Below are 15,095 nucleotides of genomic sequence, written 5' to 3' on the forward strand. Positions count from 1 at the left end.
CGCCTACTTACTAAGGAGTTCTCAAGCTCAGCCCCACACAGACCTGGAACTGATTATGTTAATGCAAACTACTTAAGAAACTGAGCCTGATCTAAAACATTTCCTTGGATCTAGGACCATTTCGCCTAGCTTTTAGGTCCTTCCTTCTCCTAAAGTACTTTGTACAACTTAGGAAAACCTCACAGTACAGACTTTCAGGAGGTTAGATGGGTTTCCTTGTGCCTTCACACACACACACACACTTTCTAGCCCTCTTAAGGACAAAAGGATGCGTGAGTCTACATAGGGCCAGTGGTGCAATGGATAACGCGTCTGACTACGGATCAGAAGATTGAAGGTTTGACTCCTATCTGGCTCGGAAGGGTAGTAGGTCCCTGTTTGATTATATTCCTGTGGAATTCTTATTTACCTCAGACTTGTTGTAGGTTCAATATTCTCCAGCAGGATTCATCCAGCAGTTGTTCCACAGTAGAGCGCAAGTAATAGGACCACGGCTAGTTAAACGTTTCCCATTTGCTGCTGGACTCTATGTGATGGCCGTCACGTGGTGTGCTGCTTTTGTATTTCAACATGGGTCCCTGATTCTCTTAATTACAAAAAATCTTGTTGACAAAAGTGTGTGTGCGCGAGGGTCTGTGGACGTAGGCAGGTGTGTGCACTTGAATGCTTACCCATTTACATGTGTGAATGAACAAACCAACTCCTTGTGGGCTGCTGGCTTACAACTGGTAGCCCCAGTAGCCAGGCAGAACCACAGGTAAGAATAGAGAGAGAAAGTTGGTCCATTATTAGAGAAGGCCCATGAGCATCTTGCACTGCTACCTTCTTCCCCGATCGGCCGCAATCGGCCAAGACCTGTCTATTAGGGTAGAGGGTGAACATTTCTTGGACCTCAGAAACTGAGGGATGTAGACCCAATATGTCCTCCAAGCGCCTAGAGACCTGGTGCCCAATCTGGCATGGTGTTTTTCAGCTTACCCGACCAATCCGGTTGCAAGGTGGACTTTAACAATACTGCTAAAACGGCACTTCCAGACATCCCTGAGGCCTTCATTTGCATAGGCCCTGCCCTTCTCTTTGTCCTGCTTCCCACAAAGCAACGCAACACTGCAGCAGTATAGATTTGGGGGTGGTGAAGAATAATGACAAGGAGGCTAAAAAAGAGAAAGAAAAGTCCCAGAAGTCCTGCAGGCTTCCTTGCTAAATGCAGCTGAACATAGAGCGCACCTTCTTTACTGCAAAGCAAATACATTAAAAATGTTGAGGAGAGACTAATTGAAAAATACATATTACGGGGACAGCACTGGGACCTGCTTTATTTTTTCGTTTAGTCTTGAAAACAAAAAAGATTTCTCTCCTAAAAGCTGTTAAAAATATGGAACGCTTCACGAATTTGCGTGTCATCCTTGCGCAGGGGCCATGCTAATCTTCTCTGTATCGTTCCAATTTTAGTATATGTGCTGCCGAAGCGAGCACACTTTATTGATTAGCTGACAATGTTTATAAACTCTCTAAATCTAAAGTCTCTAGACATAGGGTAGCCTGGCAGAGATGATCAGATGGCCAGTACGCATTCAAATCTGAGCCAATGGTCAAAAATGTATGAAGAGTAGCAATCCATTATTCTTCACTGCATTTGTGGTCCAAGACTAAACACACCGTAAGTATGTAGATTATGCCGGGTTTGCAAAGGCTCATGGTTCGGGCTACAGACAAGGAGCATTGTGACGTCACGCTGCCTGTGGAACAGTGATATTAAAGGTGAAACAGCTGCACAGTAGGTTAGGTGAAGGGCTCCGAGAGTGGAAAGGCAGCATGCTTGGGTCCCTGGACAAGGTGAGCTTATGATAATGTGTCTGAATTTTCGCCTGTGTTGTAATATTAAACCCCTTATTGTTGTAAACGCCTACTTACTAAGGAGTTCTCAAGCTCAGCCCCACACAGACCTGGAACTGATTATGTTAATGCAAACTATTTAAGAAACTGAGCCTGATCTAAAACATTTCCTTGGATCTAGGACCATTTCGCCTAGCTTTTAGGTCCTTCCTTCTCCTAAAGTACTTTGTACAACTTAGGAAAACCTCACAGTACAGACTTTCAGGAGGTTAGATGGGTTTCCTTGTGCCTTCACACACACACACGCACTTTCTAGCCCTCTTAAGGACAAAAGGATGCGTGAGTCTACATAGGGACAGTGGCGCAATGGATAATGCGTCTGACTACGGATCAGAAGATTGTAGGTTCGACTCCTATCTGGCTCGGAAGGGTTGTAGGTCCCTGTTTGATTATATTCCTGTGGAATTCTTATTTACCTCAGACTTGTTGTAGATTCAATATTCTCCAGCAGGATTCATCCAGCAGTTGTTCAACGGTAGAGCGCAAGTAATAGGACCACGGCTAGTTAAACGTTTCCCATTTGCTGCTGGACTCTATGTGATGGCCGTCACGTGGTGTGCTTCTTTTGTATTTCAACATGGGTCCCTGATTCTCTTAATTACAAAAAAAATTGTTGACAAAAGTGTGTGTGCGCGAGGGTCTGTGGACATAGGCAGGTGTGTGCACTTGAATGCTTACCCATTTACATGTGTGAGAGGAACAAACCAATTCCCTGTGGGCTGCAGGCTTACAACTGGTAGCCCCAGTAGCCAGGCAGAACCACAGGTAAGAATAGAGAGAGAAAGTTGGTCCATTATTAGAGAAGGCCCATGAGCATCTTGCACTGCTACCTTCTTCCCCGATCATCCGCAATCGGCCAAGACCTCTCTATTAGGGTAGAGGGTGAACATTTCTTGGACCTCAGAAACTGAGGGATGTAGACCCAATATGTCCTCCAAGCGCCTAGAGACCTGGTGCCCAATCTGGCATGGTGTTTTTCAGCTTACCCGACCAATCCGGTTGCAAGGTGGACTTTAACAATACTGCTAAAAAGGCACTCCCAGACATCCCTGAGGCCTTCATTTGCATAGGCCCTGCCCTTCTCTTTGTCCTGCTTCCCACAAAGCAACGCAACACTGCAGCAGTATAGATTTGGGGGTGGTGAAGAATAATGACAGGGAGGCTAAAAAAGAGAAAGAAAAGTCCCAGAAGTCCTGCAGGCTTCCTTGCTAAATGCAGCTGAACATAGAGCGCACCTTCTTTACTGCAAAGCAAATACATTAAAAATGTTGAGGAAAGACTAATTGAAAAATACATATTACGGGGACAGCACTGGGACCTGCTTTATTTTTTCAATTAGTCTTGAAAACAAAAAAGATTTCTCTCCTAAAAGCTGTTAAAAATATGGAACGCTTCACGAATTTGCGTGTCATCCTTGCGCAGGGGCCATGCTAATCTTCTCTGTATCGTTCCAATTTTAGTATATGTGCTGCCGAAGCGAGCACACTTTATTGATGAGCTGACAATGTTTATAAACTCTCTAAATCTACAGTCTCTAGACATAGGGTGGCCTGGCAGAGATGCTCAGATGGCCAGTACGCATTCAAATCTGAGCCAATGGTCAAAAATGTATGAAGAGTAGCAATCCATTATTCTTCACTGCATTTGTGGTCCAAGACTAAACACACCGTAAGTATGTAGACTATGCCAGGTTTGCATAGGCTCATGGTTCGGGCTACAGACAAGGAGCATTGTGACGTCACGCTGCCTGTGGGGCAGTGATATTAAAGGTGAAACAGCTGCACAGTAGGTTAGGTGAAGGGCTCTGAGAGTGGAAAGGCAGCATGCTTGGGTCTCTGGACAAGGTGAGCCTATGATAATGTGTCTGAATTTTCGCCTGTGTTGTAATATTAAACCCCTTATTGTTGTAAACGCCTACTTACTAAGGAGTTCTCAAGCTCAGCCCCACACAGACCTGGAACTGATTATGTTAATGCAAACTATTTAAGAAACTGAGCATGATCTAAAACATTTCCTTGGATCTAGGACCATTTCGCCTAGCTTTTAGGTCCTTCCTTCTCCTAAAGTACTTTGTACAACTTAGGAAAACCTCACAGTACAGACTTTCAGGAGGTTAGATGGGTTTCCTTGTGCCTTCACACACACACTTTCTAGCCCTCTTAAGGACAAAAGGATGCGTGAGTCTACATAGGGCCAGTGGCGCAATGGATAACGCGTCTGACTACGGATCAGAAGATTGTAGGTTCGACTCCTATCTGGCTCGGAAGGGTTGTAGGTCCCTGTTTGATTATATTCCTGTGGAATTCTTATTTACCTCAGACTTGTTGTAGGTTCAATATTCTCCAGCAGGATTCATCCAGCAGTTGTTCCACGGTGGAGCGCAAGTAATAGGACCACGGCTAGTTAAACGTTTCCCATTTGCTGCTGGACTCTATGTGATGGCCGTCACGTGGTGTGCTGCTTTTGTATTTCAACATGGGTCCCTGATTCTCTTAATTACAAAAAATCTTGTTGACAAAAGTGTGTGTGCGCGAGGGTCTGTGGACGTAGGCAGGTGTGTGCACTTGAATGTTTACCCATTTACATGTGTGAATGAACAAACCAACTCCTTGTGGGCTGCTGGCTTACAACTGGTAGCCCCAGTAGCCAGGCAGGACCACAGGTAAGAATAGAGAGAGAAAGTTGGTCCATTATTAGAGAAGGCCCATGAGCATCTTGCACTGCTACCTTCTTCCCCGATCGGCCGCAATCGGCCAAGACCTCTCTATTAGGGTAGAGGGTGAACATTACTTTGACCTCATAAACTGAGGGATGTAGACCCAATATGTCCTCCAAGCGCCTAGAGGCCTGGTGCCCAATCTGGCATGGTGTTTTTCAGCTTACCCGACCAATCCGGTTGCAAGGTGGACTTTAACAATACTGCTAAAAAGGCACTCCCAGACATCCCTGAGGCCTTCATTTGCATAGGCCCTGCCCTTCTCTTTGTCCTGCTTCCCACAAAGCAACGCAACACTGCAGCAGTATAGATTTGGGGGTGGTGAAGAATAATGACAGGGAGGCTAAAAAAGAGAAAGAAAAGTCCCAGAAGTCCTGCAGGCTTCCTTGCTAAATGCAGCTGAACATAGAGCGCACCTTCTTTACTGCAAAGCAAATACATTAAAAATGTTGAGGAGAGACTAATTGAAAAATACATATTACGGGGACAGCACTGGGACCTGCTTTATTTTTTCAATTAGTCTTGAAAACAAAAAAGATTTCTCTCCTAAAAGCTGTTAAAAATAGGGAACGCTTCACGAATTTGCGTGTCATCCTTGCTCAGAGGCCATGCTAATCTTCTCTGTATCGTTCCAATTTTAGTATATGTGCTGCCGAAGCGAGCACACTTTATTGATGAGCTGACAATGTTTATAAACTCTCTAAATCTACAGTCTCTAGACATAGGGTGGCCTGGCAGAGATGCTCAGATGGCCAGTACGCATTCAAATCTGAGCCAATGGTCAAAAATGTATGAAGAGTAGCAATCCATTATTCTTCACTGCATTTGTGGTCCAAGACTAAACACACCGTAAGTATGTAGATTATGCCAGGTTTGCAAAGGCTCATGGTTCGGGCTACAGACAAGGAGCATTGTGACGTCACGCTGCCTGTGGAACAGTGATATTAAAGGTGAAACAGCTGCACAGTAGGTTAGGTGAAGGGCTCTGAGAGTGGAAAGGCAGCATGCTTGGGTCTCTGGACAAGGTGAGCCTATGATAATGTGTCTGAATTTTCGCCTGTGTTGTAATATTAAACCCCTTATTGTTGTAAACGCCTACTTACTAAGGAGTTCTCAAGCTCAGCCCCACACAGACCTGGAACTGATTATGTTAATGCAAACTATTTAGGAAACTGAGCCTGATCTAAAACATTTCCTTGGATCTAGGACCATTTCGCCTAGCTTTTAGGTCCTTCCTTCTCCTAAGGTACTTTGTACAACTTAGGAAAACCTCACAGTACAGACTTTCAGGAGGTTAGATGGGTTTCCTTGTGCCTTCACACACACACACACACTTTCTAGCCCTCTTAAGGACAAAAGGATGCGTGAGTCTACATAGGGCCAGTGGCGCGATGAATAACGCGTCTGACTACGGATCAGAAGATTGTAGGTTTGACTCCTATCTGGCTCGGAAGGGTTGTAGGTCCCTGTTTGATTATATTCCTGTGGAATTCTTATTTACCTCAGACTTGTTGTAGGTTCAATATTCTCCAGCAGGATTCATCCAGCAGTTGTTCCACGGTAGAGCGCAAGTAATAGGACCACAGCTAGTTAAACGTTTCCCATTTGCTGCTGGACTCTATGTGATGGCCGTCACGTGGTGTGCTGCTTTTGTATTTCAACATGGGTCCCCGATACTCTTAATTGCGAAAAAGCTTGTTGACAAAAGTGTGTGTGCGCGAGGGTCTGTGGACGTAGGCAGGTGTGTGCACTTGAATGCTTACCCATTTACATGTGTGAGAGGAACAAACCAACTCCCTGTGGGCTGCAGGCTTACAACTGGTAGCCCCAGTAGCCAGGCAGAACCACAGGTAAGGAGAGAGAGAAAGTTGGTCCATTATTAGAGAAGGACCATAAGCATCTTGCACTGCTACCTTCTTCCCCTCTCAGCCACGATCGGCCAAGACCTCTCTATTAGGGTAGAGGGTGAACATTTCTTGGACCTCAGAAACTGAGGGATGTAGACCCAATATGTCCTCCAAGCGCCTAGAGACCTGGTGCCCAATCTGGCATGGTGTTTTTCAGCTTACCCGACCAATCCGGTTGCAAGGTGGACTTTAACAATACTGCTAAAAAGGCACTCCCAGACATCCCTGAGGCCTTCATTTGCATAGGCCCTGCCCTTCTCTTTGTCCTGCTTCCCACAAAGCAACACAACACTGCAGCAGTATAGATTTGGGGGTGGTGAAGAATAATGACAGTGAGGCTAAAAAAGAGAAAGAAAAGTCCCAGAAGTCCTGCAGGCTTCCTTGCTAAATGCAGCTGAACATAGAGCGCACCTTCTTTACTGCAAAGCAAATACATTAAAAATGTTGAGGAGAGACTAATTGAAAAATACATATTACGGGGACAGCACTGGGACCTGCTTTATTTTTTCAATTAGTCTTGAAAACAAAAAAGATTTCTCTCCTAAAAGCTGTTAAAAATATGGAACGCTTCACGAATTTGCGTGTCATCCTTGCGCAGGGGCCATGCTAATCTTCTCTGTATCGTTCCAATTTTAGTATATGTGCTGCCGAAGCGAGCACACTTTATTGATGAACTGACAATGTTTATAAACTCTCTAAATCTACAGTCTCTAGACATAGGGTGGCCTGGCAGAGATGCTCAGATGGCCAGTACGCATTCAAATCTGAGCCAATGGTCAAAAATGTATGAAGAGTAGCAATCCATTATTCTTCACTGCATTTGTGGTCCAAGACTAAACACACCGTAAGTATGTAGATTATACCAGGTTTGCAAAGGCTCCTGGTTCGGGCTACAGACAAGGAGCATTGTGACGTCACGCTGCTTGTGGAACAGTGATATTAAAGGTGAAACAGCTGCACAGTAGGTTAGGTGAAGGGCTCTGAGAGTGGAAAGGCAGCATGCTTGGGTCCCTGGACAAGGTGAGCTTATGATAATGTGTCTGAATGTTCACCTGTGTTGTAATATTAAACCCCTTATTGTTGTAAACGCCTACTTACTAAGGAGTTCTCAAGCTCAGCCCCACACAGACCTGGAACTGATTATGTTAATGCAAACTATTTAAGAAACTGAGCCTGATCTAAAAGATTTCCTTGGATCTAGGACCATTTCGCCTAGCTTTTAGGTGCTTCCTTCTCCTAAAGTCCTTTGTAAAACTTGGGAAAACCTCACAGAACAGACTTCCAGGAGGTCAGATGGGTTTCCTTGTGCCTTCACACACACACACACACACTTTCTAGCCCACTTAAGGACAAAAGGATGCGTAAGTCTACATAGGGCCAGTGGCGCAATGGATAACGCGTCTGACTACGGATCAGAAGATTGTAGGTTTGACTCCTATCTGGCTCGGAAGGGTTGTAGGTTCTTGTTTGATTATATTCCTGTGGAATTTTTATTTACCTCAAACTTGTTGTAGGTTCAATATTCTCCAGCAGGACTCATCCAGCAGTTGTTCCACGGTAGAGCGCAAGTAATAGGACCACAGCTAGTTAAACGTTTCCCATTTGCTGCTGGACTCTATGTGATGGCCGTCACGTGGTGTGCTGCTTTTGTATTTCAACATGGGTCCCTGATACTCTTAATTGCGAAAAAGCTTGTTGACAAAAGTGTGTGTGCGCGAGGGTCTGTGGACGTAGGCAGGTGTGTGCACTTGAATGCTTACCCATTTACATGTGTGAGAGGAACAAACCAACTCCCTGTGGGCTGCAGGCTTACAACTGGTAGCCCCAGTAGCCAGGCAGAACCACAGGTAAGGAGAGAGAGAAAGTTGGTCCATTATTAGAGAAGGACCATAAGCATCTTGCACTGCAACCGTCTTCCCTTCTCAGCCACGATCGGCCAAGACCTCTCTATTAGGGTAGAGGGTGAACATTTCTTGGACCTCAGAAACTGAGGGATGTAGACCCAATATGTCCTCCAAGCGCCTAGAGACCTGGTGCCCAATCTGGCATGGTGTTTTTCAGCTTACCCGACCAATCCGGTTGCAAGGTGGACTTTAACAATACTGCTAAAAAGGCACTCCCAGACATCCCTGAGGCCTTCATTTGCATAGGCCCTGCCCTTCTCTTTGTCCTGCTTCCCACAAAGCAACACAACACTGCAGCAGTATAGATTTGGGGGTGGTGAAGAATAATGACAGTGAGGCTAAAAAAGAGAAAGAAAAGTCCCAGAAGTCCTGCAGGCTTCCTTGCTAAATGCAGCTGAACATAGAGCTCACCTTCTTTACTCCAAAGCAAATACATTAAAAATGTTGAGGAGAGACTAATTGAAAAATACATATTACGGGGACAGCACTGGGACCTGCTTTAATTTTTTTCAATTAGTCTTGTAAACAAAAAAGATTTCTCTCCTAAAAGCTGTTAAAAATATGGAACGCTTCACGAATTTGCGTGTCATCCTTGCGCAGGGGCCATGCTAATCTTCTGTGTATCGTTCCAATTTTGGTATATGTGCTGCCGAAGCGAGCACACTTTATTGATGAACTGACAATGTTTATAAACTCTCTAAATCTACAGTCTCTAGACATAGGGTGGCCTGGCAGAGATGCTCAGATGGCCAGTACGCATTCAAATCTGAGCCAATGGTCAAAAATGTATGAAGAGTAGCAATCCATTATTCTTCACTGCATTTGTGGTCCAAGACTAAACACACCGTAAGCATGTAGATTATACCAGGTTTGCAAAGGCTCCTGGTTCGGGCTACAGACAAGGAGCATTGTGACGTCACGCTGCCTGTGGAACAGTGATATTAAAGGTGAAACAGCTGCACAGTAGGTTAGGTGAAGGGCTCTGAGAGTGGAAAGGCAGCATGCTTGGGTCCCTGGACAAGGTGAGCTTATGATAATGTGTCTGAATGTTCACCTGTGTTGTAATATTAAACCCCTTATTGTTGTAAACACCTACTTACTAAGGAGTTCTCAAGCTCAGCCCCACACAGACCTGGAACTGATTATGTTAATGCAAACTATTTAAGAAACTGAGCCTGATCTAAAAGATTTCCTTGGATCTAGGACCATTTCGCCTAGCTTTTAGGTGCTTCCTTCTCCTAAAGTCCTTTGTAAAACTTGGGAAAACCTCACATAACAGACTTCCAGGAGGTCAGATGGGTTTCCTTGTGCCTTCACACACACACACACACACTTTCTAGCCCACTTAAGGACAAAAGGATGCGTAATTCTACATAGGGCCAGTGGCGCAATGGATAACGCGTCTGACTACGGATCAGAAGATTGTAGGTTCGACTCCTATCTGGCTCGGAAGGGTTGTAGGTCCCTGTTTGATTATATTCCTGTGGAATTTTTATTTACCTCAGACTTGTTGTAGGTTCAATATTCTCCAGCAGGACTCATCCAGCAGTTGTTCCACAGTAGAGCGCAAGTAATAGGACCACAGCTAGTTAAACGTTTCCCATTTGCTGCTGGCCTCTATGTGATGGCCGTCACGTGGTGTGCTGCTTTTGTATTTCAACATGGGTCCCTGATACTCTTAATTGCGAAAAAGCTTGTTGACAAAAGTGTGTGTGCGCGAGGGTCTGTGGACGTAGGCAGGTGTGTGCACTTGAATGCTTACCCATTTACATGTGTGAGAGGAACAAACCAACTCCCTGTGGGGTGCAGGCTTACAACTGGTAGCCCCAGTAGCCAGGCAGAACCACAGGTAAGGAGAGAGAGAGAGAAAGTTGGTCCATTATTAGAGCCTTCTTCCCCTCTCAGCCACGATCGGCCAAGACCTCTCTATTAGGGTAGAGGGTGAACATTTCTTGGACCTCAGAAACTGAGGGATGTAGACCCAATATGTCCTACAAGCGCCTAGAGACCTGGTGCCCAATCTGGCATGGTGTTTTTCAGCTTACCCGACCAATCCGGTTGCAAGGTGGACTTTAACAATACTGCTAAAAAGGCACTCCCAGACATCCCTGAGGCCTTCATTTGCATAGGCCCTGCCCTTCTCTTTGTCCTGCTTCCCACAAAGCAACACAACACTGCAGCAGTATAGATTTGGGGGTGGTGAAGAATAATGACAGTGAGGGTCTAAAAGAGAAAGAAAAGTCCCAGAAGTCCTGCAGGCTTCCTTGCTAAATGCAGCTGAACATAGAGCGCACCTTCTTTACTGCAAAGCAAATACATTAAAAATGTTGAGGAGAGACTAATTGAAAAATACATATTACGGGGACAGCACTGGGACCTGCTTTATTTTTTCAATTAGTCTTGAAAACAAAAAAGATTTCTCTCCTAAAAGCTGTTAAAAATATGGAACGCTTCACGAATTTGCGTGTCATCCTTGCGCAGGGGCCATGCTAATCTTCTCTGTATCGTTCCAATTTTAGTATATGTGCTGCCGAAGCGAGCACACTTTATTGATGAACTGACAATGTTTATAAACTCTCTAAATCTACAGTCTCTAGACATAGGGTGGCCTGGCAGAGATGCTCAGATGGCCAGTACGCATTCAAATCTGAGCCAATGGTCAAAAATGTATGAAGAGTAGCAATCCATTATTCTTCACTGCATTTGTGGTCCAAGACTAAACACACCGTAAGTATGTAGATTATACCAGGTTTGCAAAGGCTCCTGGTTCGGGCTACAGACAAGGAGCATTGTGACGTCACGCTGCTGTGGAACAGTGATATTAAAGGTGAAACAGCTGCACAGTAGGTTAGGTGAAGGGCTCTGAGAGTGGAAAGGCAGCATGCTTGGGTCCCTGGACAAGGTGAGCTTATGATAATGTGTCTGAATGTTCACCTGTGTTGTAATATTAAACCCCTTATTGTTGTAAACGCCTACTTACTAAGGAGTTCTCAAGCTCAGCCCCACACAGACCTGGAACTGATTATGTTAATGCAAACTATTTAAGAAACTGAGCCTGATCTAAAAGATTTCCTTGGATCTAGGACCATTTCGCCTAGCTTTTAGGTGCTTCCTTCTCCTAAAGTCCTTTGTAAAACTTGGGAAAACCTCACAGAACAGACTTCCAGGAGGTCAGATGGGTTTCCTTGTGCCTTCACACACACACACTTTCTAGCCCACTTAAGGACAAAAGGATGCGTAAGTCTACATAGGGCCAGTGGCGCACTGGATAACGCGTCTGACTATAGATCAGATGATTGTAGGTTCGACTCCTATCTGGCTCGGAAGGGTTGTAGGTCCCTGTTTGATTATATTCCTGTGGAATTTTTATTTACCTCAGACTTGTTGTAGGTTCAATATTTTCCAGCAGGACTCATCCAGCAGTTGTTCCACGGTAGAGCGCAAGTAATAGGACCACAGCTAGTTAAACGTTTCCCATTTGCTGCTGGATTCTATGTGATGGCCGTCACGTGGTGGGCTGCTTTTGTATTTCAACATGGGTCGTTGATACTCTTAATTGCGAAAAAGCTTGTTGACAAAAGTGTGTGTGCGCGAGGGTCTGTGGACGTGGGCAGGTGTGTGCACTTGAATGCTTACCCATTTACATGTGTGAGAGGAACAAACCAACTCCCTGTGGGCTGCAGGCTTACAACTGGTAGCCCCAGTAGCCAGGCAGAACCACAGGTAAGGAGAGAGAGAAAGTTGGTCCATTATTAGAGAAGGACCATAAGCATCTTGCACTGCTACCTTCTTCCCCTCTCAGCCACGATCGGCCAAGACCTCTCTATTAGGGTAGAGGGTGAACATTTCTTGGACCTCAGAAACTGAGGGATGTAGACCCAATATGTCCTCCAAGCGCCTAGAGACCTGGTGCCCAATCTGGCATGGTGTTTTCAGCTTACCCGACCAATCCGGTTGCAAGGTGGACTTTAACAATACTGCTAAAAAGGCACTCCCAGACATCCCTGAGGCCTTCATTTGCATAGGCCCTGCCCTTCTCTTCGTCCTGCTTCCCACAAAGCAACACAACACTGCAGCAGTATAGATTTGGGGGTGGTGAAGAATAATGACAGTGAGGCTAAAAAAGAGAAAGAAAAGTCCCAGAAGTCCTGCAGGCTTCCTTGCTAAATGCAGCTGAACATAGAGCGCACCTTCTTTACTGCAAAGCAAATACATTAAAAATGTTGAGGAGAGACTAATTGAAAAATACATATTACGGGGACAGCACTGGGACCTGCTTTATTTTTTCAATTAGTCTTGAAATCAAAAAAGATTTCTCTCCTAAAAGCTGTTAAAAATATGGAACGCTTCACGAATTTGCGTGTCATCCTTGCGCAGGGGCCATGCTAATCTTCTCTGTATCGTTCCAATTTTAGTATATGTGCTGCCGAAGCGAGCACACTTTATTGATGAACTGACAATGTTTATAAACTCTCTAAATCTACAGTCTCTAGAAATAGGGTGGCCTGGCAGAGATGCTCAGATGGCCAGTACGCATTCAAATCTGAGCCAATGGTCAAAAATGTATGAAGAGTAGCAATCCATTATTCTTCACTGCATTTGTGGTCCAAGACTAAACACACCGTAAGTATGTAGATTATGCCGGGTTTGCAAAGGCTCATGGTTCGGGCTACAGACAAGGAGCATTGTGACGTCACGCTGCCTGTGGAACAGTGATATTAAAGGTGAAACAGCTGCACAGTAGGTTAGGTGAAGGGCTCCGAGAGTGGAAAGGCAGCATGCTTGGGTCCCTGGACAAGGTGAGCTTATGATAATGTGTCTGAATTTTCGCCTGTGTTGTAATATTAAACCCCTTATTGTTGTAAACGCCTACTTACTAAGGAGTTCTCAAGCTCAGCCCCACACAGACCTGGAACTGATTATGTTAATGCAAACTATTTAAGAAACTGAGCCTGATCTAAAACATTTCCTTGGATCTAGGACCATTTCACCTAGCTTTTAGGTCCTTCCTTGTCCTAAAGTACTTTGTACAACTTAGGAAAACCTCACAGTACAGACTTTCAGGAGGTTAGATGGGTTTCCTTGTGCCTTCACACACACACATGCACTTTCTAGCCCTCTTAAGGACAAAAGGATGCGTGAGTCTACATAGGGACAGTGGCGCAATGGATAATGCGTCTGACTACGGATCAGAAGATTGTAGGTTCAACTCCTATCTGGCTCGGAAGGGTTGTAGGTCCCTGTCTGATTATATTCCTGTGGAATTCTTATTTACCTCAGACTTGTTGTAGATTCAATATTCTCCAGCAGGATTCATCCAGCAGTTGTTCAACGGTAGAGCGCAAGTAATAGGACCACGGCTAGTTAAACGTTTCCCATTTGCTGCTGGACTCTATGTGATGGCCGTCACGTGGTGTGCTTCTTTGTATTTCAACATGGGTCCCTGATTCTCTTAATTACAAAAAATCTTGTTGACAAAAGTGTGTGCGCGCGAGGGTCTGTGGACGTAGGCAGGTGTGTGCACTTGAATGCTTACCCATTTACATGTGTGAGAGGAACAAACCAATTCCCTGTGGGCTGCAGGCTTACAACTGGTAGCCCCAGTAGCCAGGCAGAACCACAGATAAGAATAGAGAGAGAAAGTTGGTCCATTATTAGAGAAGGTCCATGAGCATCTTGCACTGCTACCTTCTTCCCCGATCGTCCACAATCGGCCAAGAACTCTCTATTAGGGTAGAGGGTGAACATTTCTTGGACCTCAGAAACTGAGGGATGTAGACCCAATATGTCCTCCAAGCGCCTAGAGACCTGGTGCCCAATCTGGCATGGTGTTTTTCAGCTTACCCGACCAATCCGGTTGCAAGGTGGACTTTAACAATACTGCTAAAAAGGCACTCCCAGACATCCCTGAGGCCTTCATTTGCATAGGCCCTGCCCTTCTCTTTGTCCTGCTTCCCACAAAGCAACACAACACTGCAGCAGTATAGATTAGGGGGTGGTGAAGAATAATGACAGTGAGGCTAAAAAAGAGAAAGAAAAGTCCCAGAAGTCCTGCAGGCTTCCTTGCTAAATGCAGCTGAACATAGAGCGCACCTTCTTTACTGCAAAGCAAATACATTAAAAATGTTGAGGAGAGACTAATTGAAAAATACATATTACGGGGACAGCACTGGGACCTGCTTTATTTTTTCAATTAGTCTTGAAAACAAAAAAGATTTCTCTCCTAAAAGCTGTTAAAAATATGGAACGCTTCACGAATTTGCGTGTCATCCTTGCGCAGGGGCCATGCTAATCTTCTCTGTATCGTTCCAATTTTAGTATATGTGCTGCCGAAGCGAGCACACTTTATTGATGAACTGACAATGTTTATAAACTCTCTAAATCTACAGTCTCTAGACATAGGGTGGCCTGGCAGAGATGCTCAGATGGCCAGTACGCATTCAAATCTGAGCCAATGGTCAAAAATGTATGAAGAGTAGCAATCCATTATTCTTCACTGCATTTGTGGTCCAAGACTAAACACACCGTAAGTATGTAGACTATGCCAGGTTTGCATAGGCTCATGGTTCGGGCTACAGACAAGGAGCATTGTGACGTCACGCTGCCGGTGGAGCAGTGATATTAAAGGTGAAACAGCTTCACAGTAGGTTAGGTGAAGGGCTCTGAGAGTGG

The 15,095-nt window shown here is 45.0% G+C and overlaps 11 non-coding genes across 11 annotated transcripts; 3 read left to right on the forward strand and 8 right to left on the reverse strand.

Annotated features, from left to right (window-relative positions):
- Positions 1-1,369: 1,369 nt before the first annotated feature.
- Positions 1,370-1,476, reverse strand: LOC147667102 (U6 spliceosomal RNA). The gene has a single exon (XR_015304598.1). It is a non-coding gene; the product is annotated as a U6 spliceosomal RNA (small nuclear RNA).
- Positions 1,477-3,273: 1,797 nt separating this feature from the next.
- Positions 3,274-3,380, reverse strand: LOC147667103 (U6 spliceosomal RNA). Its single transcript, XR_015304599.1, has one exon. It is a non-coding gene; the product is annotated as a U6 spliceosomal RNA (small nuclear RNA).
- Positions 3,381-4,086: 706 nt separating this feature from the next.
- TRNAR-ACG (transfer RNA arginine (anticodon ACG)) lies at positions 4,087-4,159 on the forward strand. The gene has a single exon. It is a non-coding gene; the product is annotated as a tRNA-Arg (tRNA).
- Positions 4,160-5,170: 1,011 nt separating this feature from the next.
- Positions 5,171-5,277, reverse strand: LOC147667105 (U6 spliceosomal RNA). Its single transcript, XR_015304699.1, has one exon. It is a non-coding gene; the product is annotated as a U6 spliceosomal RNA (small nuclear RNA).
- Positions 5,278-7,072: 1,795 nt separating this feature from the next.
- Positions 7,073-7,179, reverse strand: LOC147667106 (U6 spliceosomal RNA). The gene has a single exon (XR_015304600.1). It is a non-coding gene; the product is annotated as a U6 spliceosomal RNA (small nuclear RNA).
- A 1,799-nt stretch (positions 7,180-8,978) lies between these two features.
- Positions 8,979-9,085, reverse strand: LOC147667107 (U6 spliceosomal RNA). The gene has a single exon (XR_015304697.1). It is a non-coding gene; the product is annotated as a U6 spliceosomal RNA (small nuclear RNA).
- A 714-nt stretch (positions 9,086-9,799) lies between these two features.
- TRNAR-ACG (transfer RNA arginine (anticodon ACG)) lies at positions 9,800-9,872 on the forward strand. The gene has a single exon. It is a non-coding gene; the product is annotated as a tRNA-Arg (tRNA).
- Positions 9,873-10,859: 987 nt separating this feature from the next.
- On the reverse strand, positions 10,860-10,966 carry LOC147667109 (U6 spliceosomal RNA). Its single transcript, XR_015304601.1, has one exon. It is a non-coding gene; the product is annotated as a U6 spliceosomal RNA (small nuclear RNA).
- A 707-nt stretch (positions 10,967-11,673) lies between these two features.
- On the forward strand, positions 11,674-11,746 carry TRNAY-AUA (transfer RNA tyrosine (anticodon AUA)). Its single transcript has one exon. It is a non-coding gene; the product is annotated as a tRNA-Tyr (tRNA).
- A 1,009-nt stretch (positions 11,747-12,755) lies between these two features.
- Positions 12,756-12,862, reverse strand: LOC147667111 (U6 spliceosomal RNA). The gene has a single exon (XR_015304602.1). It is a non-coding gene; the product is annotated as a U6 spliceosomal RNA (small nuclear RNA).
- Positions 12,863-14,658: 1,796 nt separating this feature from the next.
- Positions 14,659-14,765, reverse strand: LOC147667112 (U6 spliceosomal RNA). The gene has a single exon (XR_015304604.1). It is a non-coding gene; the product is annotated as a U6 spliceosomal RNA (small nuclear RNA).
- Between the last annotated feature and the right edge of the window lie 330 nt (positions 14,766-15,095).

Source organism: Lissotriton vulgaris, unplaced genomic scaffold, assembly GCF_964263255.1.
Source record: "Lissotriton vulgaris unplaced genomic scaffold, aLisVul1.2 SCAFFOLD_2072, whole genome shotgun sequence".
Taxonomy (NCBI): Eukaryota; Metazoa; Chordata; class Amphibia; order Caudata; family Salamandridae; genus Lissotriton; species Lissotriton vulgaris.